This window comes from Panicum virgatum, chromosome 3N (genome assembly GCF_016808335.1).
Source record: "Panicum virgatum strain AP13 chromosome 3N, P.virgatum_v5, whole genome shotgun sequence".
Lineage (NCBI taxonomy): Eukaryota > Viridiplantae > Streptophyta > Magnoliopsida > Poales > Poaceae > Panicum > Panicum virgatum.
In genome coordinates, this window is record NC_053147.1 from 14,310,153 (window position 1) to 14,327,884 (window position 17,732).

Sequence of the window (17,732 nt, forward strand, 5' to 3'; positions counted from 1 at the left end):
ATCAGTCCGGCCTTGGCGCCATGTTTGGTGGTTGGGGAGTTGTACGTCGCTCTTCTGACTGCTGTTTCGATCCCTAGGGATTAAATTTCGGTCAGAGAATGCTGTACGCGCTGTGAGACGAGACAGCAGACAATGACGACGATGGTTGCAGGAGTATGTAGGACAATGTCCTCCTCTTTAGGCACTGTTTAGATCTTTACCCGTAAACTCCGTAAACATAAAAAATGTCACATCGAATATTTTGATACATACATAGAGTACTAAATAAAATATATTTACAAAACTTTTTGCATGAATAGACTTCATTTAGTACTTCAAATTAGCAAGATTCCATCGCAAAATTTAAAATACTAAATGAAGTGTATTTACAAAACTTTTTGCATAGATGGGTTGTAAATCGCGAGACGAATCTAATGATGTTAATTAATTCATGATTAATCCATAATTAGCGGATGGTTACTGTAGGATTACTGTTGCAAATCATTTAGTACTCCATGTATGTGTCAAAACATTCGATGTGATGTTTTTTTTGTGTTTATGGGGTTTACGGGTAAAGATCTGAACATGCCTGAGTTGCCAAGGTGAATTAAAAACCCATCTAGTACTCCTGTTCTCGGGCTTGTCTGCAATGTCTGCACTTTTGTGTTTGTGTTTCGTGGGCCTTTCTTTCCTTCCATTCCAGTGGTATATGGGCCGCCCACCCACTCGCGCGCACAACAAACCAACTAGCCGAATACGATCAGCCCATCCACAGCTCATTCCTTCCGGCTTTCGGTTGGTCTGTTTTGGGCTTATTCCGACTCATTTCACTTTATTCTTTCTCACAGGATACAATTTCAGCTTGTATTAAGAGTAACGGTTTGCTCGACGTGGTCGCGGCTCCTGAGCCGGGAGGCTATATGTCGCTTGCGCTACAAACTTCAGATCCATCGCCTGAAGAATGGGTGCATCCGATTTTGGGCTGTTTTAGCATATTCGGACCAATTGTCATTGCTGTGGGCTGTTTTGTTACCTTTCTGTGAGTTAGTTGCACACGGGACGAGCGAGTTGGAGCCTGTCGCCATGTGAGTTTTTTATTCTTTGTGTACGTTTTATTCTTTGTTTTTCTTTTATATATATTCCTTCAAAGCTTCAATGTCATGCTACCAGTAGCCATGCGACGTAGTACGTTGATTGCTTTCTCTATGTTTATTGCTTTCAAAACTTGTGTACGTTGATTGCTTCTTTTCTATTTTTATTCTTTGTCGTTGATTCCTCTTGCCAAGTATAGGTTTCAATACTTTTTTTTATTTTTCCTTCTCTATGTTTATTTATTATTATTATTATTATTATTATTATTATTATTATTATTATTATTATGGCAGGTTACTTGTATCCTAATTTGTTTAACGATTTCGGTCAATCAGATTTTGACACACGCACTAACAAGATTTTTTGAGACAGCTACATATAGACATGCACGGACAATAAGCTTATGATGCATGCGATCCTCCTGTGTACTACGTAGCATGCATTACATCCATATCAGAGGTAGCACATAATGTAGCAGTTGTGTAGCATGCATGCATGTCGGAGATAACCAATATTAATGCATGCACACTTGTGCAGGTTTGCATACGAGTGTCCCCTCCTTTTTACTTTTTATTTTTTTTTTCTATTTTTAATTTTCCTTTATATTCTTTTTTTAGTTTATATAATCTTTTCTATATATTACTTTCTTGATAATTGTGTTAAATCTTAGTCCATGTATCACAATCATTTATTTATGATGTTTAATAAATTATTATTCATGTTAGAAAATTTATGTAACTTGTGTACGTGTTGTGTAGAGCCATTTTATAATTTATCTTTTCTATATAATAGTTTAGCACGTGTATATATACTTATAAGAATATTTTTTACAATGCAGATGCATTTATTCTTCATGTAAAATTATTTGTCTGTGTGTAACTAATTTGTTCAAAACGTCAAATTGTTTGTTCGCTTTGTAGATTAAATTGTTCCATAATATTGACCAATCTGTCCCTGTCATTAGTTAGGCCAGTCTTAATGGGAGTTTCATGGAGGATTTCATGACATTAAATACCACCATTTTTGCTGACATGACAAGGAGAGAGAGGGCTAGAGTTTCATGGGATGTGAGGAGAGTTTCATCACCATGAAACTCATCTGGGACAGTTACCTAGTACTCAGTCTAGATAACTGTGTCCATGAAACTCCCACTGAGACTGGTCTTATCCAATACAATTGAATGTTCGTGATGTGTAATATTTTTGTTCATTGTACATTATTATTTGTTCATTGTACTTAACATTTTTGTTCGCGAAAAATTATCATTTGTTCGTGCTCTAAAAATATTTGTTCTCAGTTTTTATAATTAAATATTTAGTATTAAAAATGTTTTTTAAAAATATCGTGCAAATGTAAACAAGTATGGTCTTGTTTTGAAGATCTTATCATAAAAAAGAAAATAGTGCAATCTAAATTTAATTTAGATGCTTAGTTTAATAATTATAGCTTTTTTTAGTTTTAGATTTATATGCACGTGGATGATATCATCCTCCTTGTCTTTTTGCATGCACATAATCTTTTCACAAGTATCACACGCAGAATCAATTTTAAACGGGCTTAATTGCAGCCCAAATAACATCCGCATGTGCGTTCTTCGGGTGATGGTTTGGAAATCCATCGCATGAAGCAATATTTAATCGCACCCGGCTGCTGAGTCCTTGCTTGCATTGTTGATCGGGGCATGTCCACATCAAACACCAACCCGGTCGCTCTCTCTATCGAGGGCTCGTTTGGATCTATGGACTATTTTATACCTATATTATTAAAGCAAGTAAAATTTTCACCTAAATTTTTAGTTTGGTACATCATCTATTATTGATATATGGGCTTTAGTTCATTCCATATGCAAGTCGGATAAGCCCTCCGATCGATCATGACTCGGTCACGTAAATCCCTATAAATTAATATACGGATAAATGTACGTATCCAATACAAAATTGCAACGTACGAGAATATAAAATTGATCAATCTCTTTCCCTTCTCTGTCTCTACTATTTCTAAAGTTAATCATTCGGAATCCTAATTGAAACCTGGACAAATCAATCGGAATCCTAATCGGAACACAAACAAATCAATCTGAATCCCAATCGAAACCCGAACGATCTATACCTCACGCGGTTGCGGCACGTTCTGTACACGGAGTCAAAAGAGCATAAAATAGGCGTTCTCATATGGATCTGGCTAAAATTTATATTAGCCGTTGCAATGCAAGGGCACAATGCTAGTATACTAAAATGTGGGTTAAAGTTTAGTTCCATCCGAATTAAAGTTGGGTTTTTTGGATTAAAGTCATTACAATTCTGCAAGTTTGGAGAAATGCCATTATAATTCATGTATTAGGAGATATGCCATTACAATTTTTAGTCACCTTGATCTATGCCATTTTCTACGTATGGAAGGAGCTCGGGCCCACTGACAGGCCCGTATACGAGTAGAGCAGCCCACGGCGTTAACTCTCCGTGCTGCCAGTTTGCTTTCCTCATCCCCGATCGCCGCGTTGCCGGCAGAGACGGACGCCTGAGCGGCGGCGGCAGTGGCCTCCGTCGAGTCCCGGGAGGACTTGCCGAAGCCCCAGCGCTTGGCGCTGGCTGGCCGGCGGGGGCAGCGGTTGCTGGTCCTCCCGCTGGCGCCTCTGGTCTTTGGCCTGCTCCTTCTTGCCTGCCCAGGAAGCTGCGGAACCACCGCGTCGCCTTGCCCATCGCCGGACCTGTGGGCGGGCGGTCACTGGTGTAGTGAGAGGAAGCGTGCGAGTACCACATCTTCTTCCCCACAGCTCTCCCCAAGCTTGCTCATCTGCTGGCCTCCTCCCGTCCCTTTCCAGTTTCCACCGATCGAGCTTCTTCTAGCTACCTGGTGCATATATGGGTTGGCTTGCGTGGACAGGCGGCGAGTGAGCCATGGAGATGGCCGGCATGGCGGCCGCGGCGGACAGCCTGGGCGCGGCGGCGGCGCGGCCGAGCCGGTACGAGTCGCAGAAGCGGCGGGATTGGCAGACGTTCGGGCAGTACCTGCGCAACAACCGGCCGTGCTGGAGCTGGCCCGCTGCAGCGGCGCGCACGTGCTCGAGTTCCTCCGCTACCTGGACCAGATAGGCAAGACCAAGGTGCACGCGCCGAGGTGCCCCTTCTTCAGCCACCCGTCCCCGTCGGCGCCGTGCCCGTGCCCGCTCAAGCAGGCGTGGGGCAGCCTGGATGCACTCCCCGTCCACCTCCACGCCGCCTTCGAGGAGCACGGCTGCCGCCCCGAGGTCCGCGATAGCCAGGCCAAGACGCGCGGCATCGCCTGCGAGAAGAAGCGCCGCAAGCGCCACCTGCCGTCGCACAAGCAGGCCAAGCGGCAGCAGGACGTCTGCCAGCACCACCACCACCAAAGGTTCCTGCATCTCCTCCGGTTCGAAGCGGCCGCCGCAGATCCGCAGCTTGCTGTCGCGGCTGCGGGACCTCCTGCAGGGGCGGGCGCGGGGCTCCTGCGGTGGTCGGGCCTCCGGCGATGGCTGCGGCGGCGCTGGGGTTGGCGCCAGTGGGAACAGAGAGGGAGAGGTGAGCACCGGGTAAGGAGCAGTCGGCCGTCCGGGCAGACAGTTAACTGTAGCAGCACCGCCCAAATTAAACCGGCTTAAGTGCGCTAACCATAATCTTAATACTTAATCAAGTTAATGTGCACTTAAAACGGTGTAATCTGACATGTTGTCGGGTAAATCCCGATTAAACTACTGTACTCCAGGATCACAATTGCATTAGTAGACCCGTACGAAGACGAGCACAGGTGATACTGGCATACAGAAAATCTTCAAATTAATTTACAACACAGGGTTTACATAAAAAGGTTTAAATACAAACGACAGAGTTCAAAAGCACAGCGGAAGTTTAAAAACCGAGTTCGAGATACAATACGATATCCACGACGACGATATAAGGTGAGCTCCACATCATGCCCACCGATGTGATGCCAACCTGCCCGGTCTTCACGGGGAAGACGGGGCCCACTCGACGGTCCAACCCGGAGGCTTCGGCTGTCCAATCCAGGACGCACAGACCTCCTCGAAGTCAGCGGGGACACAACCTGCTAAAAAGGGTTACAACAACAACCCTTGTAAGGATCACCGGGGTGTCCGACCCTAGAGGGGGAGGGGGTGAATAGGGTTGCTAATCGCTTTTTAACCTATGACTCAAACTACTTGCATAAGATAAACCTAACACGTCCTATACATGCTAGTTATGACTAAGGTTTATCTATACTACTCTCTACTTACCCCTAAAAGACTTGCAACCTAGCCAATCCTAATCAAACTAACTAGGAAAGTGAAGGTACGCAAGATATAGTAAATGCGGAAACATAATGCGGTAAGTAAAGAAGTAAGTGCAAGAGGGATGCAAACTCTCGAGTAGACACGGTCATGTAACGTGGTTCGGCATAAACGCCTACGTCCACGGGACACCGAGACTCTTCCGATCACCGTCTTGTACTACGCCACCAAGGCTATGCCGGCAAGCAAAGGCAAGTGCCCCTAAGACACTAATTCTCGTGCACCGCCACCGTCTCTCTCGGTCACCCGGCCGTAATCCACTACGGAGGTTCTCCACCAAGGAGGGGGCCTCCTCTTCCCCCGCACAAAGTGTCGTTGCCACTCCACACCAAGACGGAGGGTCACACGACGGATCACAAGTTGCTTGCCGCAACAAGGCTTTCTCTCAAGCTAGTTCTCTCAAGAACTAAGCCTAAACAAACACTAAGCACTCTCACAAGTGTGCTTAAGCCTATATGATGTACAATTAAGCTCTATGGTGGTTGGAGGTGTTCTTCAACACTTGTATGCTTCAATGGTCTCCAGCAACCTCAAATGAGGCGTGGGGTGGCATATATATAGCCCAACCCCTCAAACTAGCCGTTGGAGGAAAGCTGACAGAAAAAGCTTGTAACGCCGGTTAAACCGACGCTCCTCCAATAGCCATCACCGGTTCAACCGGTGTATGAAAACTGCCTACTTGAAAACTAGCCGTTGGCAATCAACCGGTGTATTGTCGGTTTAACCGATGTATCGTCGGTTTAACCAGTGAGTGTAACTTCTATACATTCCATGAAAAATCACCTCTCTGGACAACTGAACCGATGAGATTGACCGGTGCATCATCGGTTCAACCGGTGTATGTATTTTCCTCGGTCTTCATCTGTCAATGCACCGACGTATATAACTTCCGTAGCGTCGGTTCAACCGGTGAGCGTAAGACACTCCAGAACTATTCCAAGTCATTGCACCGACGTATGCAATTTCTTCGACACCGGTTTAACCGGTGTATAGAATTTCCTCTGTCTTGATTTCTTTGACTTGGATTTCTTCACGGTCTCTTCAATTCTTGTCCCTTGGACCGAAGCGGAACCCCCGTAGGGGCGGCCCTTCGGGCCTAGCTACGCCTATCTTCTCTTTGTCATCACTTGAACCTAAAAGCATGAGAATGGTGATCTTAACAATCATATTAGTCCAAGTGTTGTGTTGTCTATATCAATCACCAAAACATTATATTGAAATATGACATGAGAGGTCATTTTCGCTACAACCTTGAGTATACTAATACTCAGTAAGGCTTACCCGACTTTGGGTATACTTAGCCCATTACCTAGACATGCAAAGCTTTTTGGCTCTGGAGTTCTTTTGCTGAAAGGCTGCTAGAAGTGAATCCTTACTTTCAATATTTTAGCTCCAATTAATACAGCGAGTATTAACTAAATTCGCTTACACATCTAGAGCACACATGGTGGATCATATTATTCTTCAGTAACTCACAAACCAGCCCTTTTCCATTCCGTTCTCATTTCACTTTCTTACTACGATGTGACAAAGTGACCAAGGTTCTCTTAACCGAGAGAGACGGCGAATCGATCCGATTTAACCTTGCAAGGTGGACCTAACTCACACGACACGTGAAAACCCCGTCGGGTCACACACGTCAACTGTTCCCATCATCACCCCGACATCTGAATCACGCCTGCCAAAACCCGGGTGAAGGGTCCCTCACGGCGAACTCCCAGAGAACCCAGAGGCGACATACAATCCAACACCCGCCATCATTCCACTCCCAGAATAGCAGGTCGCGATTCAAAATATCGTTGCAATTCAGGTAATTAGCTTACCGGTTTCGACTACCTCCTACTCCCGGCATATGGTTAGTACTGTTCAAACACAGTCAGCACTGCCAACAACGGTACGGTCCTCAATCGACACAAGCGGAGGCTTACTTTTCATCCATTCCATACCAATAATCCACTCATTTCCGCCCGGTCTCCATTTCTTTTTACTCAACAACTCATTTCAAAGCCATAGCTAAGGAACGAAGATCCTAAAACTCGTGAGTGACAGTAATCACTCGACTTTTACCGAGATCCTACTTAGCATAGCATTGCTAACGATACCTGCACACTAGTATGGACTCTCAGGTACCTAGGGAGAACATACATACTAGGGTTTCATACAACTCTTAATACTTAAATGCACAAATACTTAAATAAATATTGAATAATTAAATTATGGTTATGCTCCGGGGCTTGCCTTGCAGGTCAGCGGGGTTAGCAACTTCTTCGCAAGGGGGCTCGCCTGTGTCCTCCTGCTGCTCTCCCGCCTGCGGCTCCTGGGTCGGCTCGGCGATCAGCTCGTAGGCGACTTCATTCGCGGCGTATACACGTATGAAAAAGAATGCCATGCAACAGTTAGGACACAGTGCGACGCATGAGTGCTTACGATGCGATGCATTTCAAAATGATGCAACGCCATGCAGTTCAGAAGTTTAACTCGTTTTAGCCTGAAGTGTTTCCTTCAAAACAACAACTACTAAACTTGCTTAGAAAAGCATGGATTAAGACAGAGGTTTGCTTTGCTAAGGTTACACATGCATGAAATAATAATCAAATAACCACAAGAATAAAGGATAAAATTGAAGCTAGGAACTAATTAAAGATCAAAACTTAACACGCCATAGGGAACTATTAGCACAACTTTGCTATCATGAAAAACTACTGATACGGAGTGTATAAATAAATTACCAACATTTGTTGCTATAGAAAAGCATTTCTTTTAGCCCTAGAAAAGGAAAACAAGCAATAAAAGATCCACAAACATGCACAAGTCTAAGCACCTGAAACTTTTCCAGTGGACTACACATGCGAAGAGTAATCTACTGAATAAATTTCATAAATTTTTGAGCAACGGAACAACCGGTAAAAATTAAACTAGCTTAAACACACCCCGAATTTTTAGCAGGGGCAAAAGTGGCATTTCACATGCACAAGCATTTTTCCTCTGAAGATCTTGATTTTATAAACCTAACAAAATTTGTTTGGCATTTTTCACATTTTTTCTGTGATTTATTAAGCAATTAAGAACTTTCAACCGAAAATAAGTAAAAAGAAAAAACATAAAAAGGGGGCTGACAGCCGGGCCCCACCCGTCAGGGAGCCCAGCTCGCCCCCCTTCCTCTGCTTCGCCCGCGCGCGCGGCCAGCGCCCTGGCCGGCGCAGCGGCGCCACCCCCGCCGGCCCGCGGCTCGCCGGCGGCAGGGCCAGGCCCGGCCGCAGCTAGGGCACTCGGCGGGGCCGGCACAGCGGGTCAGGGGCGGCCGCAGGGAGGCGCAGGGAGGCCCCGCGCGGCGGCTCTCGGCGGCGCAGGGCGGGGCTCACGCGGCGGCGCCGCGTTCCGGTTCGGCCATGGCCGGCCGGCGGCGGAGGCGGGCGGCACCGCGGCCAGAGGGTCCCGGCGGCCCTAGGGCGCGTGGTGGTTGCGCGCGAGCGCGCGCAGAGAGGGCCGGCGGCGTACGCGCTGTGGCGGCGGCGCGGCCACGGCAGCGCGGCGGCGCTGTGGCGGCGGCGCGGCCACGGCGGCGCGGCGGCGCTGTGGCGGCGGTAGCCGCGGAATCGAGTGGGGAAAAGGTCGGGGAGGGCGAGGAGGTCGCGGGGAAGCTCACCGCGGTTCAATTTGAAGCGGAGGATGGCCGGGGGAGGGAGCTCGGCGTAGAGGGGCGGAGCTCGACGGCGGACGACGATGGCGGCGGCGGTCTGGACGCCGATTTGGCCGGGGAGCGGCTTGAACGGCCACGGGATGGAGCGGAGGAGGTGGACAGCAAGGTCGCGCGGCTCTGGGCGCGGCGAATCGAGGCCGGGTTTCGAGGGTTAGCCGGCGGGACAGACGGCGGCGAGCTTTGCTCGGCCTAGCTCCGCGCGAGCCCGAGGATGGGGATGAAATGGAGGAGAAACGATAGACAGCACCGCGACCGGATAAGGACGCCTCTGCGCGGTGTGCGAGGATCGCCGACGGCCGACGTGTGGAGGAGGCGCCGCCGGCCACAATCGCCGGTATGGCGTCGGGTGACACCGTGGCGAGCACAGTGAAACACAGTGACACAAATTGGATGATTTTGATCCGTGTTTGACCGGCCAGAACTCAAATCTTTATATAGGAACTTGAAATTTGGCCAAAATAGAAATTATAGAGCAAAAGAAGAGCTACAACTTTCGTTTCGGGCGAAAGTTGATTTAGAGCTCGGATCAAGGAGAAAAACGAGATCGAACATCGCTAAATAGACGTTTACTATGCGAATGCGATTAGCGCTAACGGAAAACTTGAGTCCATGATTAGCGAGTTAACTCGTGATTAGCGAGCACAATTAACACAGGGGTGTTACATTAACGCCGTGTCCTGGTCTGCCGTATACGGACCTGTCAGTGGGCCCGAGCTCCTTCCATGCGTAGAAAATGGCATAGATCAAGGAGAACAAAAATTGTAATGGCATCTCTCCTAATACCTGAATTGTAATGATATTTCTCCAAACTTGCAGAATTGTAATGGCTTGGATAAAAAAAACCCATAATTCATTAGCTTCAGTGGCATCGACGGACCATGTCACCAATGTAACTCTGCCATCTCATCCTCACTGATGTATGAATCCTAGTACCATCTTGCAAATAAAGGCAGATGCTCTGTTTCAGTTCTACCATACCACATACTGCCACGGCATACCAGTATATCAGCTGTACTGAACATCTGTTTCTGAACGCATGCCCAATGGTTGCAATAAAGAGCTAGATGCCTGAATTTCAGGTTTCCGTGGAAAATAGTGGCGCTGTGCTGTTTTGGGGAGGAATTATTCTTGTCGACGCGCTTGATTGAATATCTGCAAGCATAGCCATCATAGTATCAAATTAACAATGGAGGGACCGGGAGGTCTGGTTAGCATACGCACCTTGTTTTTTTAGATGAAAACAAACGGATAGTCTTCATTCCGTAACGAGGCATGCACTCAACCATCTTTGTAATGGCCCTGTTTGGTTTTGTAGCACGCTAGTGAATAGTGACACTTTGACCGATTATTACGGTGTCAAACAAAGTCAGTTTACAAAACCAACTCCAGAACCCCCGCGCTAGTGACCCTGAAGAATCTAATGAGGCCTTTGACCGCGCGATTATATGATGACACTGTAGCATCACTGTAGCTAATCATCGATTAATTACCGTCATTAAATTCGTCGCGAAAAGTTACACCCATCCCTAAAAAGATTTTGCAAATAGACTTCATTCAGCCCTTCATGCGGGAAAGATTCTCTTCTAGCGTTAGGATTCTAGCGCGCATCCAAACAAGACCAATATGCCCACAGCGATGCCCTGGTTGGCCTCTTCTTATTCAGGGATAAGAAGGTACAAATTCAATCACGGATGCATATTACATATTATTGCTTGCATATTTTACAATATGATCCACGCACCAAAAGGTAGCCAGCCAGCCAGCCAGCGTGGCCACGTCACCGGCTATTCCCAACCGTCAAATCGGCCGGGCAGATCATTCGAGTTCCAGTTATTTTGCAAAAAAAAAAACTACTGAACTTTAGATAAATCAGTCCGCAGTGTAGCCTCCTCTCTCAGGTAACTTTGCAAAAAAGTCTACAATTTTTCTCAAAATCAATCCGCAGCCAAACCCCGGTTCTGGAATATTTGAAAATAAAATCTTAAGTTTTCATAAAATCCACCCGCCGTTTTGGTCGCCTATAATAAGACAAAAAATAAACCAAGCTCTTTTGAAAATTTATTTGAAAAGGTTGCGGAACATACTTTTCTTAAAAAATGGATTCATTGCTATAGGCAGGTCAATATTAAGGTAAGGAAGATCTCAGGTTAAAACAAACAACTAGACATTTTTTCTTCATTGTAGACCTCAAAAGTTGGTGAAGTCAAAGTGCATGTTTTAACGTCTCCGGCGGCGTACCTAGCCATGTCACATGCAATAGATTCGAGGTCATACAAGTGACGGGTACAAACCCTAACCTCGAACCCACCATAATAGACGTCCCATGAGAAGAGAAGCATCTTATAATCGTTTCACGAAGTAGCTTGAAGACCATGTCACCAGGTACATTACATGTTATTTTGATCGCGCTGTCAGACTCGAAGTAGTGGGACTACTCACAGGTGTGGAATATTCTAGAATAAATGATAGTGCATGGAATGTACCTTATTCTAGAATAAAAGATAGTGTAGTGGGACTACCCGTACAAAAGTAGAACTAGCTAAATAATAAGAAACTACCCGATTGTATTTGGGAAGAACTCCTATAGTAGTATTCGGCTAGGATTTCCACGTAACACTATCCCCCCAGACTCTATAAGAGTGGTCAGGGATCTCTCCAAAACATAATCTACATCATCAACCTCTAAGACAATATAAACCATCAATAGGATGTAGGGTATTTCTCGCGGCCCGAATCTGTCTAAAACTTTATGTTCCTTGCACCATCGGTTTCAGATCTCGTCGAAGCCCTACCTACAATCTACCCCCTTGGGTTATTTCTTGGTGGGCTTAGTGACTAAACACCGACAGCTAGCACGCCAGGTAGGGGTCTTCATCAAGATCCATCTGGTGACCTCGATGGCCAACTTCAGAATCAAATGCACTGTGCCTAACAAGGCACCACCTTCGTCTTCGGCTCCCAGGTCTGCATTGCCAACGGCTCAGGTGGCTTCGATAGCCACCTAGCCAACCCCAGGAGGTCGGAGGCATCTTCAGCAAGGCGGAGCAGTGTTGTCAACAATCCCGTCGGCAATCTCGGCGAGATGCTGCTTCCTAACATTACCAGGGAGATCAAGGAAAAACTCTTTTTTGACACGAGTTCAACTCGCCCTCCTCTAAATCTTAGATCGGATTCCACCCGATCCGACATCCTGCGTACTTGACCCCTGTTCGGGCTACGCAATGCGGCTTCTATCTACAAGAAATCCATCAAATCCATCTTTTCCTCCACATTGGAGGAAGATTTGGATCATCCACTCAACCACGAGGATGAGGATGCCACCACTGGTCGAGGGGCACCCATCTTCGCTAACTACTCGGACTTAAAAGAAGAAGCCAAGATTCTCTCAAATGATCATCTAGATTTAATCATCGCCTCACTGCAAGGCCGACTTGTGTTCTAGAGAGGCTTCAAGCCCATAGAACTACTCGACAACTCGTGCCTTGTGGACTATATCCCATATCTGCCCTATCAACATGGCAGACCACACTCTCTAGATCTGCACTCTAATAATGTTTCTCTTTTTCCTCGTAGCACTAACCAAAAACCAAAGCTGGAGCTGCTCTGACAATATTGAATTTCCTATTGCAGACAAGGTCAAGTGGCCAACCTTCTACGGACCTGCGAGAACCTCAGCGGGAGCAGGTGCCCCTCCCCCGCGGCGGGGGAGGGATCCAGGAAATAAAGATGGGGGCAAGTCATGAAGATGAGGTCGTCTTCTACCACCATAGGTAGGTATGCAAGTCCAAGTAGCCAGGAAGCAGGTGCCCGCCTCTCTTGCGGCGGGGGAGGGATCCAGGAAATAAAGATGGGGCAAAGTCGCGAAGATGAGGTCATCTTCTACCTCCAGCCCCCATGCTTCATCCATGGTGCCTAAAAATTGGTGGTGCTGGTGGTGGGGGGGAGTCCCCTTGCCCCAGCAGCTCTCAATCTCTCATTTTGTTAGTGCCTCTCACTTCGGGGCTCGGGACACCTCCAAAAGGACCTAGGCGGGCCTCAAGTATTCTATACCACATTAGATTACATCAGTAGTTGTGGGTCCCCTAGTGTAACATCCCAGATATTTTACCTAGTTGTGGGCCCAGTTGTCATCTCCTCTTCCTCCTCCCGTGCCTATCCTCGCTCTCGAAGCCTCCCGAACCGGCCAGCTCGCTCCCGTGCCCAACTTTGCCACGGCGCCGTCCGTGCGTGACGCCGCAACGCTCCTCTCCTCTATGCCGTGCTGCCCTTCCTCCTTCTGCATGTTCCCATCCCTCCTCTCCTCCTCAGACCACGCCAGCCCCTCCTGGTCGCACTTGAGCTCATCACCGTAGCCTGCCATGGCCACCGAGATCCGCTCGGCGGTGAACTCCCACTTCCGGTCATCATCTTCGACAACCAAAGGCTAGAATCGACTTTCCTTGACTCCCTGAAGCTCATGCTCTCCTCGTTCCAGCGCGTTCCGTGAGTTTCCGCGCTCGTTCTCGAGTCATGCCGCCGCCGGCATGCTGCTGCTCGCCGCGAGACACGCGCACGCGCCTCTGTGCCGCGCCGCCGAGCGCCCACACTTCGTCCGGCCCTGCTGAACCCTCCCATGGCCGCCCTGTCGCCGGCCACTCACCGGAGCGCCGCCACACGCCGCCACCATCGCCATCCGAAGTACTGCTCCCATCGCCGGCCCTCCTCCGGCCACCCCGGCATCAACCGAGACCACCCAGAGGTAGCTCTCGAGTCCCTCTAGCTTTTCTCCAACTTCCCCCATGCCGTCGTTGAGCCCTGCCGCCGGAATCGGGCCAGAAATCGCCGCCCCTGCTCTGTTTCGCGACCAGGGACCTCGAGCAAGAATTTAAACAAGTTCAGGGGGTTATTTGCATAGCTATAGACTCAGGTGAATAGTGATGCGAAGGGTTCTTTTGCAATAGTTTGGCTGAAACTTCTAAAAGTCATAGTAAATCATAGAAAAATCAGAAAAATGCAAATGAAGATGGTTTAGAATCCTTGTGAGTGTATCTATGCATTGAATGTATAATCTTGTATGTGTTAGTAGAAAAATGTTGTTCTAGATATTTATCTATGCTTGTTAGGGATAAATTTGTATCTGAAGTTGTGTTGCTCCTTTTGCTATGAAATTTTTATGGTAGGTTAGTCATGTGATGCATGTTCTATGGTTGAAATTTCAGAATTATTGATGCATGTATGATTGAGTTATTGATTTAAATTGAGCAGTGCTTTTATAAATGATTTGAATGTTTTATAAATAAAATATAAATGCTAAAATAGAAAATGTGATTCCACTGCCCTTGTATGGTATTATGTTGGTCTAGGAAAATATAATATGGCTATGTGTTTACAGAAAATATGAAGTGTTACATTTAACTTGCTCTCACACGATTAAGTGCAATAAAGATTTCTATTTTGCATAATCAATAAAATATAAAACTTGAGCATGTGAAATTGGTACAGTATATTATTAGGAGTATTGGTGAGCTTTGTTTGTTGTGGTTACTCAATAACTGTTTGTCTAGTCATGTCTTTCTCTTTAATTGCATTGCATTGCATCATGCTCACGTTCATGCCGTCGTGACCTTGTGCATGTCTTGCTTGTGCTTTTTGATGGATTGCCTATTGCACTTCCATGTATTCATGTATCATCATTTTTGCATCTCATTTAGGTACGCTAGGTGTACAACGTGTGGATATGAAGCACGTGACGACAGAACCGAACCACAAGACAGTGTATGGTGGACACATCTAGAAGCTGGACGGATGGTTTCCGATGTGCATGACCAAAAGAAGATGCTCGCCAAGCGAGTATCATCTAACTAACACTGATTTAGTGTTAATCCTAGCCAAGCCCCGGTGCACATCCTATTATTTGAAATTATGACACCTATATATGTATTTATTACTTGTGCATTACGTTTCAGGAGTTGATTGGAACCCTAGTTGCATGATCCCTAGGTTTCCCTGAATTATACTAGCATGTATAGGATGATAGAAATGCTATGCTTAATACTTTTCGATAGAAGTCGAGTAACTTTTTGCACTCCCGAGATATAGGATACTTAGAAGTCGAGTAATTTCCGGTTACTCGCGAGATTTATAGTTATCTTTATATTCCAGTATATGAGATATGGAATACAATATGGAATGATTGGAAATTTGAGACCGGATGGGGAAATGTTGATGATATATAGGTATGGCAGCAGGACAGGGTTCCTGGGTGTCTTAGCCCCGTCCGAGTCGATTGAGGACCGTACCGTTGTTGGTCCTGCTGATCATGTTTGAATTGTACTAACCGCATACCGGGAGTAGGAGGTAGTCGAAACCGGTAAGCCTAGTACTGCCTTGTTTCAAAAGTACAGAACTTCTACCCACCCCTTAGGGCAGTCGAGTGGCCGCGGAGAATTGGGATGGATATGTTTACTTTTGGTGGTCTCTCGTAGGGCTCGGTTGACTATATGCAAGGTGGGGCGGTTCTGTAGTTCGAGGCGGGGAGGGAAATGGTTGGTTCGTATTGTCCGACAGGACAAATATGTGCTGTGTTGGTTAGGTCCACCTTGCAAGGTTAAATCGGATCGATTCGCTGTCAGTCGCTCTCGGACATGAGCACCTTGATCTCCGAGTCACATCGTAGTAAGGAAATGAAACGAAATGATATGATACATGTTGATGTTATTTAATCAATTATGTTTTCACATTGATTGTTATAGATCTGCAAATCATAGATGTGTAGCAACTTTATAACTATAACTTGGAGCTAAAATTTTGAAGTTAAGGATATATTTTAGATGCTTTTTGGCAAAACAAACCCACCAGCCAAAAGCCTTGCATGTCTAGATAATGGGCTAAGTATACCCTTAGTCGGGTAAGTCTTGCTGAGTATTAGTATACTCAGGGTTTGTTGTTTACCCTGTTTCAGGTATAGAGGCTAACCAGGATTAACATCGGTGGACTCGATGTGACGTCCTCACGTCTCCATAGTTATCGTTTTATTTCATTTTATTTCAGTTGGTTTCTAATAAAAATCTTCCTCAGGTTAGACTCTCTCTACCGCTGTTGTTATCTGTTATATGAACTTTAATTTGTAAAAGCTATTTTGTAAATACCTTAATATTGTTTACTATTTTGTAAAATTGTATCATGCTGGTACTGTCTGCGCTCGCCGTCGCGCGGGACTTCTGGTGTGTTTCGATCGGCCTGTGGGTTGGAAACAGGCTATCAGGTTACACTTAATTAAGCTAATGCGCCTGATGCGTTCAAATGATGGCCATTACGCTTAATTAAGCTGTTTAACTTGGCGATTCTGTCACAGCTGGTATCAGAGCTGAAATACACCGGGGAAGGTACTAGCATGATTATTTTTAGTGTTTTCAAAATTAAAAATGAGTTTTAGGAAAATATGTTTCTTTGCGCTTAAGGGATTAGGAGAAATTAGTTCGTAAGCCCTATGTTTATAGTTGTGTTATATAAGGTGGCTCTATATAATAACAACTAACCTCCGGCACATTACATTTATGTCAAAACTTACTTTCTTGCATAACCTTTATTTAATATTGTATCGACGCACCTACGCTAAGGTAAGCAAGGTAAGCATTCTTGGTAGTCCCTTAGAATAGCCCACGTGTTTCATACGTGCGCGGGTCCCGTATGATGAGCATACGAGGAGGTGATAAGGCTCCATTCAAATGAGCCTGTCGCTATCTGCCGCCTGATATGGAGTGCGGACTTCCCGCCGTGTGATTGCAATCACGGCCATCTCGTAAGGAAATGTTACGAGATGTAAATCTGTCATGCGATTGGCCATGACCATGTACCTTGGGATACGTTTACCCTTGGGTGTCCCGTAAGGCGATTTGTACGGGAAGTGAATACGTTGCCTCGGTAGCGTATGCAGTGCTGTCCATGCAGCGTTGAACGCATGGGCGCCATCTCTATAGTAGATGGTGATGTATGTGTGAATATGTGGGCAACTGCATATGTGTTACCCATGTGGCGTAGGACACATGGGGGCCGTTCGTGTGTGCTGGCACGAAGGGTCCAGTCGTGGATGTATACATATATATTGCAATTTTTTTCTGCAGGTACACTAACAAACAATTACATGAGATAGGTCGAGTACAAAACGACTAGATGTATAATTGGGAGAGTACGTATATATGCCACCGAGTATTCACGTATATTGCCAAATAATTATATTGGCAAATTTTGGAGAGGACAAAATTAGACGAGCATGCATCATCATATCATCATGTGTGGAGTTTTTGGTGGTTTTTCTGGTGCATCCAATACTCACTCGTTCATTAAGAGCATATATCGCTGTTTTGAAATTTTGCGCTGCACTACTATCGGTCCAACTTCTAGCTATCCAAATAATTTTTCCTGAAAAACTTGATTATGAGAAAGATGTGAGAAATTATAGATTTACATATTATAGAAATTTTAACGACCTTAGGGGAATGTTCATATGGACCTCCAGACTAAACTTGGCCCCTTGATCCAGTGCCTTCTATGCTTATAGTTACGACTCAGTAGTAATGGTCAGGTCTTTCTTAACATTCTCTTTATCTTCGAAAGCCCAAATAAGGATATTATCCAAAGAAGAATCTCCTAGTCGATTTTCTTAATATACTATCG

At 45.9% G+C, this 17,732-nt stretch overlaps 1 pseudogene; it reads left to right on the forward strand.

Moving 5' to 3' along the window:
• Positions 1-3,654: 3,654 nt before the first annotated feature.
• Positions 3,655-12,851, forward strand: LOC120667577 (annotated as a pseudogene).
• Positions 12,852-17,732: the final 4,881 nt, after the last annotated feature.